The sequence below is a fragment of the Cebus imitator genome, unplaced genomic scaffold (genome assembly GCF_001604975.1).
Source record: "Cebus imitator isolate Cc_AM_T3 unplaced genomic scaffold, Cebus_imitator-1.0 Scaffold42, whole genome shotgun sequence".
Classification (NCBI taxonomy): Eukaryota; Metazoa; Chordata; class Mammalia; order Primates; family Cebidae; genus Cebus; species Cebus imitator.
In genome coordinates this window covers 281,575-297,055 of record NW_016107357.1, presented here as the reverse complement: position 1 = coordinate 297,055, position 15,481 = coordinate 281,575, and the positions used below count along the sequence as shown (strand labels likewise).

Genomic DNA, 15,481 nt, shown 5'->3' with positions numbered 1-15,481 from the left:
AATAAATAAATAAATTAAATTGTCACCAGGCTGACAGAATAATTTTGAAAATGCAACTTACATTTCCAGTGCAGAGCAGAACAAGGGAAGTGCTGTTTGCTTGGTGTGAGAGGGTATATACCATTTGGTGGTTTGAATATTTTTTTTTCTTCAGCCTTTAAATTGTGGATTTGGAATAGGAGGGCAGATGGAGGGAGAGAGGTATTAGCAGATTATTAACCTGTATTAGAACCTTTCGACCACTTACTTGTTTACTGTGTGAATAGGCTTTGCCTTATTATCTACTCAACAAAACTCCCCAAAACAAAACAATATAAAGTTACAAGACTTTAGAGTAGGGATAAAACTCTTGACAGTAGCTAATTTTTGCTGGGTAAAAAAATAAGGATCAGAGAAAATCAGGGACGAGTAGGAAAAAAGACATAAAATAGGAATAGTTTTTAAATAGGAATGGCTGGCAGAGCTATTAATCAGGCTACGGGCTCCGAGCTGCAGGGATTGTGTGAGTACAGCTGAGACCAAAGGACAGAGGCTCCAGAGAGAGCCCTGAATGCACCACGGAAAGGCCCAGACACAATGGAAGAGGAATGACCTGTTCAAATAAGCTAAAAAAAAAAGTTCAGGAAAAAAATCTCAGGGATTTTAGTAAATATTTAGATTCTTTGCTGCTTACTGTTGAATTAATATTCCGTTGTGAATATGGCAGTTTTTATTCTCATCTGTAAGTGGAAAAAGTGGATTTTATTGATGGTCATAGATTGGTTATTCAGCAGCATTTGATGATGGGGCGGGGAACACTCATGAATCTGAACCCTCTACTGAGGCTTTGTTTCAACAAACTATTAATTGGAGGTTTGCAGGGAAGATTTAATAACTTCTTTTAAAATAGATTTTGAACTCTTGTAGTGTGGATGTGCTGTTTTAATGTATAATTTATCCTTAGAACTTTGTCTGTATTGAAAAGGGATATTTCTGAGTGTGCTAGCATTTTGTTTCCTCCACATACACCCCACATTCCTATAAGAGAAAGCTGTTGGGTAATGTCATTGAAATGCTGAAATGTGGCCCTTCGCACTTCAGTTTGCACTAATATGACCACAAACTCTCTAGCTGATGTCACAGAATCTGGACCTATAGAAAGAAATGAAAACACCCACATACCAAAGACAATTGAGCACCCACTAAAACAGCATGGCATGAGGAATTGAGGGAATGTCTTCAAGATATGTCAAGTCACTATTCCTTTTAGTATTGCTTTTCCTTTCTAAACTTTGGTTTTATTATCTATAAGCGGGGATAGTAATATCTAGCTCATAGGTTTGCTGAGAAAATTAAGTGAATAAAGCTCCCAGCTTAACACACATTAAGTGCTTCTTGGTCACCATTTTGAGAAATGCAGGATAGTTAACAGGGGTAGTAAAGGATGGGCATACACATCTGAGATTTTCTGTCTAATACAATCAAAATTCATGGATGTGTACCCTGTGCAGTCACACAGGGCCCCATGCTCAGAAATGTCCTGTGCTTAGTGTATTACTCTGCTGTTGCCATCTTGAAATTCTTAGTAATATTTGAAGAAGGTGCCTCCTATTTTCATTTTACACTGGTCCCCACAAATTATGTAGCTGGTTCTGAATATAGTTATTTGATTGTGTTCATGCATTTCTATTTCTTTTCCAATGACAACTTTTATTGGATATTTTAAGCTAGCCTTTGGCATTATCAGATACTTCTAGGTTAATTCTTTCTTTGTTTACTTTCCTTACTGCCACGCCCTCCTTCCAAATGTGCCCAGTTTGACCCAACCAAACTGCAATTCTCTCACTTCCTTTGTCCCAATGCCCCATTTTCTTGGGAAGATGTACATTGCTCTTCCTTCCTTCCCTAGGTAAAACTTGCTTGGCCTCCATGCAGCTCAATTTCCGCACTTCCCCAAGCAGAAAAAAGCACACCTCAGGCTGTCCACACAGCGTCACGGCCTCGTTTGATGCTTCTGCAGTCACTGCGCTGGACGGTTTGCTCTTGGAAAGAAGGGGCATTGTCTTTTTTTAACCGTAATTCTGACACATAGTATTCAGGGTTTGTTGACTGAATAAATAAACAAACAAACTGATGACCAGAGCTAACAAATACACAACTAACTCATTTTTGTCTTTCCTTTTCATAAAAATGTTTTCTACTTTCCATCTGCAGAGTATTTTTGAGTAATGCCATGCCTCAAATGTACACAATAGGGACCAGATGGAAAAACAGATAAGCAGGATTCCCTCCGGAGTAGAAATCAACTCCTAATTATCAAGAATTGGTAACTCACACAACTCAATAGCAGAAAAACCACCTGATTTTTAAAAGAATGGGCAAAGAACCTGAATATACATTTTCCCAAAGAAGACAGAAAAATGGCCAACAAGTATATGAAAAGGTACTCAACATCACTAATCATTAGGGAAATGCAAATCAAAATCACAATGCCATATTTCACACCTGTTAGAATGGCTCTTATTAAAGACAAGAGATAAGAAATGTTGGCAAACACGTGCAGGAAAGGAAACACTGTATGCTCTTGGTGAGCATTTTTGTTTATTTCTGCACCCATTGTAAAAAACAGTATGGACATTCCTAAAGAAATTAAAAAATAGAACTACCATGTGACCCCATAATCCCTCTTCTGAGTATATACCCAAAGAAAATGAAATCACTACCTTGTAAAGATATCTGCTGTCTGCACACCCATGTTCACTGCAGCATTATTCCCAACATCCAAGACATGAAAGCAACCTACATGTTCATTAATGGATGAATGGGTAAAGAAACTGATGTATTTTTGCAATGTAACGTTATTCAGCCTTTAAAAAGAAGGGTATCTTTTCATTTGCCGCAACATGAATGAACCTGAAAGACAGTACATTAAGTGAAATAAGCCAGATGCAGAAGAAGAAATACTGGATGATCTCATTTATATGTAGAATCTTTGAAAAAGAAAAGTTGAATACAGAATGATAAAGAATAAGACAGTGGTTAATGGGGACAGAGGGCAGGGAGTTGTCAAAAATGGGGTAGGTAGTCATAGGTCACAGGACACAAAATAGCAGGCATGGAACTAGGACTGCTGGCATGCCTGTAGTCCTATCTACTCTGGAGGCCGAGGCAGGCGGATTGCTTGAAAACAGGAGTTTGAGTTTAGCCTGAACAACACAGCAAGATCCCATCTAAAAGAAAATCAATTAATTCTTTTCTGAAATAGCAGATACGTTTGATGAACAAGTCTAGAGATCTAATGTACAACATGACTACAGTTAATATTGTATTTGGAATTTTTGCTAAAAACGTAGATTTTAGGTACTCTTGCAATAAATAAAAAATGGGCAACTGTGAGATGATGGATATGTTAATTTGCTCGATTATAATAACCATTTCACTGTGTGTATACCAAAACATGCCTTCAAATATACAATAACATTTAAAAAAAAGAATAGATGTGAAATTAAGTGGATATCATTGTATAACACAAAATCAGTTAAATGACGTGTTTCTTATAATTCCTATTCTGTTTGTCAATATATTAATACCCTCAAACTCTTGCCCCAAGTTCTGAATGCATGTTTCTTTACCACAGGGCTTTATAAACTCATGGGTTTATAAGCCACTAACACATGAACCCACAAAGTAACAGAGAACTCATGTAGGGATGGGTTTGACAAGGGGCAGAGATGGGAATTCGTTAACTCTGTGAAATGGAATCCTAAATTTTTGAGCATATGCAGTTTTCTGCAGAGAAAGTCCCCCGCTTTCATCAGATTCTCAAAGGAGCTTCTGGCACAAAAGTAATTAAGGACCCCTGCTTTGGTATTTCAATTTGATCAAATGATGTTTCCTTCTTATTAAAATACAATACTGCATATAGTGACTTATCATTATTAAAGGGATGCTTTTGTGGCTTTTAACAACCCCATATGTATATCCCTGCTTATTAACTGTGTATTTCGGATAGATGTTTCTTAAGCGGTCTTAAGTGTCGGTTGAAATATTTGTATTTGCTTTTCAAAGTTGTCTACCATTTTTCTCCCTTTTCTCTCCAGCCTGTGTTCTTGCTGCTTCTGCAAATTTTTCAGTGTTTAGAGGCGTACCCTGAAAGGGCAGTTGAAAGCCTGTGTGCCATTGGCTCCTTGGTGGCTCATTCCTTTTGTTGTTCTGGATTGTCTTTACAATTCACATCATCAATGCACTGGGGGCATTGGTGACAATATGTTAATGGTTTCCTGACTGGGCAGACAGCTGTGTTGAGAGGTGTTAAGTTTTCAGTAAAATCATCTGTTTTATTAGTTCAAATGTACCTGCATGTTAGCTTATTTACAATGAATTTTAAGTCTACATTTCTTAAGTTAGCACCTTCTGTTTCCTTTCTTTGTTTTAGCATAATTTCATTTGAAAGTGCTGAGATTCCTCTCCCCCTCATGGCAATAAGTAAGGATATTTTTATTCGTGGGAATATTTTAAATGCAGGGATGTTCTGGGGGGAGACTCCCCTTCTTCAAGAACATTACATGGTTCTAGGGCTACATAAGTGATAATCCCAAATTACTGACTAACGAAACATATAGAGTTATCATTCCAGATAAATTCACCCAGTCCCGTGGAAGTGCCTGGAATATTCCCATTTTGCTTTTTCTAGTTTGTGTTTAGGAGTGTACGATGTGCCTGGGATTGGTAAAAGCAAAATTTTGTTCCCCTGGTTTGTAAGATTTTGCAAACCTTTTACTGATATGAAAACTTAATTGTGATCATATGTACCAGTGTTCTTGGCTCTTTCTGTCATTGCATATGCTTCATTTTCTTTCCTATACATTCTTTCCAGTCAATCTAGAGTCTGAATTGAGAAACCATTCATAATTTACACAGTCTTATAATCAGTCTTCTTTTGTATGGGTTAGCCTTACCTCCCTAGGTAAATTGTGAGCTCCTGGAGGCCAAGGGCCCCTCCTCGTTGTGCCTCCCTGCTTCAGTGATTATAATCATCACCTCCTATCCTGAAGAATCAAAATCATCATATAAACTGTGGTTGTGTGATTGGTGTCTTGGAATGTATAAAGCTTGCTGGGGAAATACTTTTAAAATATGGAAGAAAAAGCAAGACAGAACCATTCTGAAGCTAAGAGAAATGGTAGACCAAATTCTGCTGGTCCTGAATGTGAAATGTTTAGGGGAAAAAAAATCGATTTCATGTTTATTGGAATTGCTTAGTCAAGAAAATATTTTTCCTTCTTTGTCAGTGTTTTTGAAAGGGTCTGATAGGAATTGCAACGGTATAGGTTAAATAAGACAAGGTAACATTTATGGAGTGGGCTCTTTGGGGACAGCATACATCAGAGCATATGGTCTTCTTGGACAAGCAAAGAATAATTGTTATGAAAATTAGCCATTTAGGGCTAGAGAAGGTCTTGGAAATTATATAGGCGAGCCTCTTCATTTTGTCAGTGAGGGGATTGATTTTTCCAGCTGATTTGTGTCTAAATCTGTGATGATTTAGATACCATGATTATTTAACTTGTATTAGATACCATGATTATTTAACTTGTATTATTAATGATAATTAATATTAATCTGAGTCAAACACTTGTTTAAATGCTTTGCATATGTTAACCCATTACTCTAAAACAGCCCCTAGACAGGTATATTATTATCCCCCTTGTACAGATGAAGAAACTAAGGTAAGAGAGCTTAGTTCACTCAGCGAAGATCACATATTTCAGTCTATTTGTCAAATCTGTTCATTTTTCTCTATTACCACTATCCCTACTTGAAGCCAAGCTACCATCGCCTCCATCTGGACTTCTGCGAAGGCCTCCTAACCAGTCATCCTACATCCGCTCTTACTACCCAGATGAATTCTTCCTTTGGCAGATTTAACAATCTATTTAAAATTCCTATCCGGTCATGACATTGCCAGGCTGTTTGCGACCACAAGTAGATCGTAGGATTTTCAGGAGACAGCCCTTCCTGCCTTTCTGGAGGCCTTTTTCATCTCTTTCCCCTGTTCACTGTACTCCAGGGCTTCCTCCAAATTCCCTCACATGCCAGAACCTTTGTACATGCAGGGCCTCTATTGTGAATGCCCTCTTACTTACAGAGGAATCTGTTTGTAGACTTAACATTCAGATCTTGAAGGTCACCTCCTCAGGGAAGCCTTCTGTGACTCCCTAGCTAAATGGGATGGCACTATTACAAACAAAACTTTGGACCCTCAAGGGCTATGTCTGTTTGGCTTACCTTTGTGTTTCTAAAGCTAATACAATGCCTGGGAGGTAGCAGACAAGAAGTATGTGTTGATGAAGATAAAGAAAAGAAAGAAAGAAAAAGGAAAAGAGAAAAGAAAGAAGAAAGATGGAAGCCCTAAGCTTCCAGGAATAATTAAATTTCTCTCTTGGTTCAATGAAAAGAGTCAGGGTTTTGCATTAGAGGATCTGATTCCAGGCCCAACCATGCTGCTTACTTTTGGGGAAATGCACAAATTGAGGAGGAAGAGGAGGAAGGACAGAAGAGGGGTCAAAAGTGATGCTGAGAAAATTCCAAACAATCTCTGTAGATACTCTGCTCTATAGGAGGCAGAACATGACTCCAGTCCCTAAGTGTGCACTGCACATAGTAACTGCCTTCCAAAAAGTACAGTACAAAATAAGGGGTGAAAAGGGATACTTTACAGTGGAGAATCTGACAAACACTACCTTAAGCAGGTGATGGTCAGCATCAACAGCGGTAAGTCATGTTGGTTGTGTGCACCCTTGATATGATGTGATGAAAACAACGTTCTACCACTGTGGTCTCCCTCTCCCAAACCCACAACCCCTGGGCTTAGGCGACAGCAGGGCAGTGTCATGACCACATTGGAATTTTAAATCGATTGTTAAATCTGCCAAGGGAACCCATCCAGGTAGTAAGAATGGATGTAGGATGACTGGCTAGGAGGCCTTTGCAGAAGTCCAGATGGAGGTGATGGTAGCTTGGCTTCAAGTAGGGATAGTGGTAATAGAGAAAAATGAACAGATTTAACAAATAGACTGAAATATGTGATCTTTGCTGAGTGAACTGAACTCTCTTACCTTAGTTTCCTTACCTTTCCGTCAGGCAAATCTCAGTGGAGGAATTCTATAAAAGACCTGACCAGTACTCCTCCAAACTATCAAGGTCATCAAAAACAAGGAAAATCCTATGATAATGGGATCCCCTCTCCCCCTTTATGTAACCTGTGTTTTCTCAATAGGAATTTATCAGACTATGTGGGTTGGTGGATCTGGAGGGATGGATGTACTATGAAGTGTCTATCGGAACTAACTCCTGCTACTGCAGAACATAGTTCCCACTTATGGAAACAGAGAAGGTATTTAGTGACACTCGGGAGAAGCCTAAGGAGTCAGGGTAGCTCAGTGTAATGTGACATCTTCATCCCCGGTGAGACCCTGAAACAGAAGAAGAATAGGTACGCATTAAGAAAATCTGAATAAAGTATGGAGTGTTGTTAATAATAATATATCAATATCGTTTTGTTAATTGTGACAAACATACTATCTTAATGCAAGATGTTAACAGTAGGAGGCTGGGCATGATGGCTCACACCTGTAATCCCACCACTTTGGGAGGCTGAGATCGGCAGATCATGAGGTCAGGAGTGTGAGACTAGCCTGACCAATATGGTGAAACTCCATCTCTACTAAAAATACAAAAATTGGCTAGGAGTGGTGTCACGTGCCTGTAATTCCAGCCACTTGGGAGGCTGAGACAGGAGAATCGCTTGAACCCAGGACGTGGAGGTTACAGTGAGCCCAGATTGCACCACTGCACTCCAGCCTGGGCAACAAGAGTGAGACTCTGTCTCAATGAAACAAAACAATACAATAGGAGGCATTGGGTGTGGGGTATATGAGAACTCTCTGTACTATCTTCCCAATTTTCTGTAAGTCTAAAATGATTCTAAAATTAAAAGTTTATTTTTTAGTCCCTGCTACTCAGGAGGCTGAGGTGGGAGAATTGCTTGAGCCCAGGAGGTGGAGGCTGCAGTGAGCTATGATTGTGTCTTTGCACTCCAGCCTGGGTAACATAGGGATACTCCGACTCTTAAAAAATAAAGTTTGTTTTTCAAAAAAGTGATGCTGGCTCGGCGTGGTTGCTCACGACTATAATCCCAGCACGTTGGGAGGCCAAGGCGGACCGATCACGAAGTCAGGCGCTCAAGACCAGCCTGGCCAACATAGTGAAACCCCTTCTCTACTAAAAATAAAAAAATTAGCCAGGCATGGTGGTGCATGCCTGTAGTCCCAGCTATTTGGGAGGCTGAGGCAAGAGAATTGCTTGAACCCAGGAGGCGGGGATTGCAGTGAGCTGATATCGCACCACTACAGTCTAGCTTAGGCAATAGAGTGAGACTTGTCTCAAAAAAAAAAAAAAATGATGCTGACATTTTGAGCTTGGGTGACTGGGAAAGAGTGTCATGGAAGCAGGAGGATCAACCAAGAAGTTTCTGGCTTTGCACATTAGAAAGTGTGGAGAGGGCTGGTGGTAAAATCAGACCTCAGGTTTAAAGAGATGCCAGTAGCTAAGGAAGATGAGGTTCCTCAGGAAGTGCGGCAGGAAGAAGAAGGAAAGAAATTGGATTAAACCTAGAAAAGACAGTAGAGGCCAGTGAAGGATTTTTCTTTTTTTTTTTTTAAGATTTGGAAAACTGTGTATTTATTAATAACACAGAAGAAGAAATCGCCCAAATGCTTGTTTCATTCATGTTTAAGAGTGAGGCATTACAATAGTGATTCTTAGATGCAATGACAGGGACTGTGAATGGGTACTTTCTGCTCGAGGGTGATATTGTTAAGAGCCCATTTTGCTATTGTTGTTGTTGTTATTGAGGGAATCCTAAAATATGGGTGTCTCTGGACCTTTTCTCTAGAACATTCTTTTTCTCCAGAGTAGCGTCCTCCAGTGTTCTGCCTTGGAGATATACAATTCCCTGAGGGCATCTGGGAGCTCATTGGGGAAGTGGGGTAAGGGTGTGCAGGCTTTCCTGTAATGCTCTCATTTTCAGCAGGGCGTTCCACAGCACCCCTCTGCTTCTTCCTCACCCCACTGCTCCTTCTATTTCTGTCATCAGAACTTCTCTAGCTAATTTTTTACAAAGACAAAGTAGGGAGGAAGAATAGTTGCTATGCCTTTTAGGAAGTAGGTAGAGGATGTTGAGGCAGATGTTCAGCCAGCTCCACTTATTTTCACGCCCATGCCTCACAGGCCTGACCCCTTCCTCACACCAATACCTGGTATGTAGTGCCCCCTGATGCCGAGATTTTGGGGTGAAGAGTCCTGCTTGTTCATATCCCACTTGGTCTGTGTTTATGGTTCACTTCCTGTGTACCTCTTGGTTAGTTACTACTCTGTACTCGGCTTTGCAACTTCATAAACCATGGTTCAGGTTGACCTGTGACTCCTATTTCCATCAAAGATGGAGAGTGTATTTCTGTTTTTGTCTCCTTGTTTTACAGATGATTCCTGAGAGAAAGGAGACATCACAATCTTCGCCTTCTTAATATCAGAATACCAAGATTCAAAATTTAAATTGTCTTTGTTTTCCTAGAATTGTATTCATGTTTTAAATATATATATGTTAAAATTTAGAGACCAGGCCAGGTGGCTCACGCCTGTAATCCCAGCACTTTGGGAGGCTGAGGTGGGTAGATCGCTTGAGGTCAGGAGTTTGAGACCAACCTGGCTTACACGGTAAAACCACATCTTTACTAAAAATACAAAAATTAGCCAGACTCAGTGGCACGTGCCTGTAGTCCCAGCTACTCGGGAGGTTGAGGCAGGAGAATCGCTTGAACCCGGGAGACTGTTGCAGTGAGCTGAGATCGCACCACTGCACTTCAGCCTGGGTGACAGAGCAAGACTCTGTCTCAAAAAAATATAAAATAAAATAAATAAAACAAAATTTAATATATTTTTAAGTCTATTTGTTTATTTTAATGAAAAATAGATGTACATTAAAGAACATAGTTGTTCATTTATTTTTCCGATGAGTCTGGTTTGTTTAAGTTTTCATCTTTGGAACATGTTACTTCCTGTCATTGGGTCAGTTCTCACGTTTTTCAGAGGTAAGCAGTCTTCAACAAGTGATACAAGAATCAAAGCTTGTTTTCTGGAATGGAAATTAACTGAACTTTAAGCCCTTTTTTGTACCACCCCATTCAGTTCTTTTCTCTTTTAATATTTTAGTGAATTTCTTAGTGACTTTATTTTAGTGACAAAAATAAATGATTCTGGCTATTGGCTTCTTGTGCTGTATTTAGTTGTCAGCTAGTTTAGGGTAGGGACAAGAAAGACAGCATTCCCATGGTCTTTGCTTTCCCTGAAGAGAAGCCTATAGATTATCCTCGTTCATGGTCCCGGAAGGTGTAGCCTGTGCAATCCAGGGAAATTATTTCCCAGTGAAAGGCTGTCCTTTTCATTCATGCAACTTGAACTTCCCTTTGGTGAAACTTCAACTGTGCCGAGCAAAATCTTTGCTTTTCTTCTTTCTACTCAGTGAACCCTTTTCACTAACACTCTAGAGTAATAACTCTAATAACTGTCTCCCAGAGGAGATCATTGTCTAGGAAAGGGGCTTAGTCAGTGGGGAAAAAAAAGAAATGTTGCTCTGTTAGTAAATGTCAGCTCAAACAAGCACATCTCCTAAGAGGTTTCCAAATGGATGCATCTTTATTTCTCTATATGGTAATGGGATTATTTTACCCCTTTATGTAACCTGTGTTTTCCCAATAGGAATTTATCACACTATGGGGGTTGGTGGATCTGGAGGGATGGATATATTATGAAGTATCTATCAGGACTAATGCCTGCTACTGCAGAATATAGTTCCCACTTAGGGAAACTGAGAATATACTTATTCCTGGATTCCTCCCAAGCTGTCTAAGTTACCAAGGGATACTTACCTTTAGGAAATTTTTCCCCAAGTCATATTGAGTATAAATACTGCTCCCTAAACCCAAGACCTACAGGAGTTTCTTTCTTTTACACTTACGTCAGCCTTTAGTCTTTGCCATCATGCTCTCATGTCCTAGCTGGTGAAGCCAAGTTTTAGTTTGTAATCATGAATGCTTATAAGGCAGAAGGCCAAGCCTTCCTAAATTGCTCAGTGAGCCTCGTTGTAAATTTATATTGAACTCTTAATGGTAGGAGCATTTAAAAAATTGGACCTTCTGAAAGGTGATCTCATTTCAGAATCTTTTTCTCTTTTGTATCCTCTGGTTTAAACCACAGTATTTAAAAAAAAAAAAAAAGTCCTTAGTTAAGCCAGAAGTCTAGAAGTGTAATTGTCATTGAATTTACTTTAATGATAAAAACAGGAAGGAGAGGATCATTCATTCAGAAAATGGTTATTGGATCTGCTACATCCTTGGGCACTTTGCTAAACCCAAAGATAAATAAATGTGGCTCTTATCCTCAAGTCACTTAAAAATTAGAAGAAAAGCAAAACAAAACAAAAACCTATGGTGGCTTTTGGTTTGTTTTAGGCCACATAACAAATTACTTGAAAACTTTAACAGCTTAAAACAACAAATATGCATAATCTTATACATTTTCTGAGAGTCTGGAACCTGGGAGTAACTTGGGTGGTTCTGTGTCAAGGTCTCTCATGAGGTTGCACTCAGGTGTTGGCCAGGGCTGCAGTCATCTGAAGACCTGATAGGGCAGGGGGATCCACTTCCAGGCTCCCTCACATGTCTGTAGGCTGGAGGTGTCAGTTCTCACCCTATGGATCTCTTCATATGCTGCTTACAACATAGCAGCTGGCTTCTCCCAAAGCAAATTATCTGAGAGAGAGAGAAAGAGAGACAAAAACAGAAGTCACAGTGTCTTTTATGACCTAATCTCCAAGTGACATACCATCCCCTCTGCCGTATTCCATTGGTCACACAGACAAATCCTGGTACAACTTTGGAGGGACCTATGCAAATATGTAAATACCAGGATGGGGGAATCACTTCGGAAATCACAGAGGCTTACTACCCGAGTCATCCATCCAAATACTGACCGGCTCAATGTCCAAGATTAGCAACAAAGAAGCATGAGCAGAAATATCCAGATTTTAGCCAACACCATGGGACCAAAAGGGCAGTAAAATTTAGAGATGGAGCAGTGCACATAGAGGATAAATACAGATTTGCCAAAAGGAGCAGGAACCTCAGACACCAGTCTGGGAAATTTGTTTTATAGAAATTCTGAATTCCAACTGTATTGCATGCTTCTGATTTTACAAAGAAAGGGATTTAAAGTTGCTGATCATATTCCTATCTGCAGCAGACTAGGAGCAATTCTTTCCACTAAGGGATCATGGAGCCTTATGAAAATGGAAATGGGAACAGCATGAAAAGCTATATTGAAGGAGTCCCCTCCATGGCTCCTGTGGTATGGCATCAAAACCAACTGAAGCTAAACAATTTGTCTTCGTGCACCACTACATTTCATGCAGAGTTTGTCGTAAAATGATCTAAGAAAAAATTTTGTGGGTACATTTGCAAAATTATTACTGATCTGGATTGAAGTGGCGTATTCTACTGCATAGTTCTCTTCTTAATGACTAAATTACTTCATATAAAGAAGTCTATTAAAATAGCACTTATTCAACTTAAGAAAATATGCCAGAGCCTATATGTATTCTAATACCACTGCCTCATCTTTACTTCTAATATGAAAGCAATGCCTAGGCCGATTCGACTTTTACCTTTCCCCTATCCCATTCAGTTTTTTTGTTTTTGTTTTGTTTTGTTTTGTTTTTTGAGACGGAGTGTTGCTCTGTCACCCAGGCTGGAGTGCAGTGGCATGATCTCAACTCACTGCAACCTCCACCTCCCGGGTTCAAGTGATTCTCCTGCCTCAGCCTCCTGAGCAGCTGGTACTACAGGAACGCGCCACCATGCCCGGCTAATTTTTTGTATTTTTAGTAGAGACGGGGTTTCACCGTGTTAGCCAGGATGGTCTCCATCTCCTGACCTCGTTATCTGCCCTCCTTGGCCTCCCAAAGTGCTGCAATTACAGGTGTGAGCCAACGTGCCCAGTCCCTGAATAGTTGCTTTTGAAGCAGTGGTTTAGGGCTGTAAATGTCTAAGCATTTTGTCTCCCCTAGCCTTCCCCTGCTTTTCCTGGAGGAAAAAAAAAAACACCTGGAAATATATACAGTAATAGCTAGAGGAACAGGAAGAATACATTATATTGATATTACTTTCTGTTACTGTACCTATGCTCAGACTGACTTCCAGTTCTTGTATAACACAGGACTAGGTCTGGAGAAAAGGGCCAGATATAGGATATGATATTAAATGAGATATTTAGCAAATGTACATAAGCATCAGAGAGATCATGAATGAGGCTGACCTAGTGCTTCCTGTCATTGTGTATGCACTCAGGTAGGCCCTTTTGGTTATGTTTTATTAAAATATTCCACTTTAAATTTGATATTTTAGATGTACATGTTATTGATAAGATGGACTAATTATAGGGAATGCCAGGAAAACTTAGCCCTTCCTCTTAGAGCTTTAAAATAATTTTTCTCGCATTTCTTATTCCGAGAACAAAGAGAAAATCTACTGGATGGCAGTGGAAATAATTGTAATTTTTGTAGAAAAGAAAGGAAGGAAGGGCTGGTTCTAGGATTTTAGCAAGGCATTTAGTACAGTATCTAGATCGGAATTTCCTTGTCTGCAAAATTATGCAGAAAATCTAGTTGATTTTTCTGCTTCTTTTTCCTAGCTGATTTTCTTATGAAAATATATGTAATTTTTATTCACCAGTGGCATGATCAAAATAATGCTTATAAAATAAGTATATAAATTGTGAATAATGAAAAAATATTCTTGCTTATAAGGTGAATTCCAAGATTACTGTTGTAAATATATCTTAGAATATGACTGAGTAGGGGAGGGTTTATGGCTCCAATGTATTGATCATGAAGGGCATGTGTCTGCAAAATTAAAGTGATGGTTTGCAAGGAATCTTTTCAAAGAGCAAATCTTTCCTGTGTGTATTAGACCATTCTTGCACTGCTATGAAGAAACACCTGAGCCTGTGTAGTTTATAAGAAGAGAGGTTTAATTGGCTCACATTTCTGCAAGCGGTCCAGGAAGCGTTGTGGCATCTGCTTCTGGGGAGGCCTCAGGAAGCTTGCAATCATAGCAGAAGGCAAAGGGGGAGCAGGCCTATCACATGGGATAAGCAGGAACAAGAGGGAAAGAGTGAGGGCAGGAGGTGCCACATACTTTTAAATGACCAGATCTTGCAAGAACTCACTCACTGCCATGAAGACAGTACCAAGCCATGAGGTATCTGCCCCCATGATCCAAATACCCCCTGCCAGGCTCCCCTCCCACCACTGGGGATTACAATTCAACATGAGAATTGGGTGGGGAAAATACCCAGATTCTATCACCCTGATATGTTTTTCTCTGTAATACAGTTCACTGCTTACACTCCTTACTCCTTAAGTAAAGAATACTTTCAGCTACAAGTTACAGAAATACCAATTAATGTTGGTTAAAAAAATAGACATTTCATTATCCCCATCACAAAAATCTTGGAAATAAATACTCCTATTTTTGTTCAACTGTTTCACAATGTTGAGGTTCTGGCAGCTCTCTGATTCTGTTGGCCTTTTCATTAAGAGCACAGGATGGCTGCCCCAGATCCAAGCAATGCACCCCTGTATAACAATGTCTCAGGCAGATATCTGTCCTCTACCAAACATGGATAAAGAGGATGAAATTACCGCAGCTGATCATGATTCATTATTCTTGTTTTCACGTCTTTTTTACTCCCTACAATCTGGCCCTCAAGTTTATTTTGCCAGCCTTGTTTCCTATTACCCTTCTACCAGATTCCTCTACTATAGCCAAACTCTCTTCTGCTGTTCTCTGAAAAATATGCTATATATTTTTAGTCTTGTACCATCATTTTTCCCATCTTTGCACATCCTCTTTGAAAGTTAAAATCTTATCCAAACCTTACAAAGATTCATCTTGATTTCTTCTCTTTAGTCTTCTCTAGTAGCTAGAGGAATTCCTGTTACTGCAGCTAGAAGGAATTGCTCTTTCCTTTGAACTCTCATATTGATTTATATTTTATGTTTGTATGAAAGAATTTTATAGAATCACTTATGCCTTTATTCCATTAGGTTAAAAAAAGCAAATATGATTGTGTCCATTTTACAGATGGGGAATAGGCTCAAAAGACGTAGGTGACTTTCCCATGGCGTCATACTACCCAGTGTTAGATTCAGAATCTGAATAAGCTAGGGGTAAGAAGTTTCTGTGACATTCTCCAAAATAGTGTGGAATAAACAATACAAATGCCTATTTCTCTCTCATGTAATTGACCAAAGTGACTACTTCATGTTGTCGGGCAGCTCTGTTCCTCACAGTGTTTTAGGAGACCAGCCTGATGATCGTCTTCA

General features: G+C 39.5%; 1 protein-coding gene across 7 annotated transcripts in view; it reads left to right on the top strand.

Moving 5' to 3' along the window:
• The window catches only part of ESRRG (estrogen related receptor gamma), a 580,561-nt gene that overhangs the window by 287,411 nt on the left and 277,669 nt on the right, over positions 1-15,481 (top strand). The gene's annotated exons all lie outside the window — the stretch shown is intronic.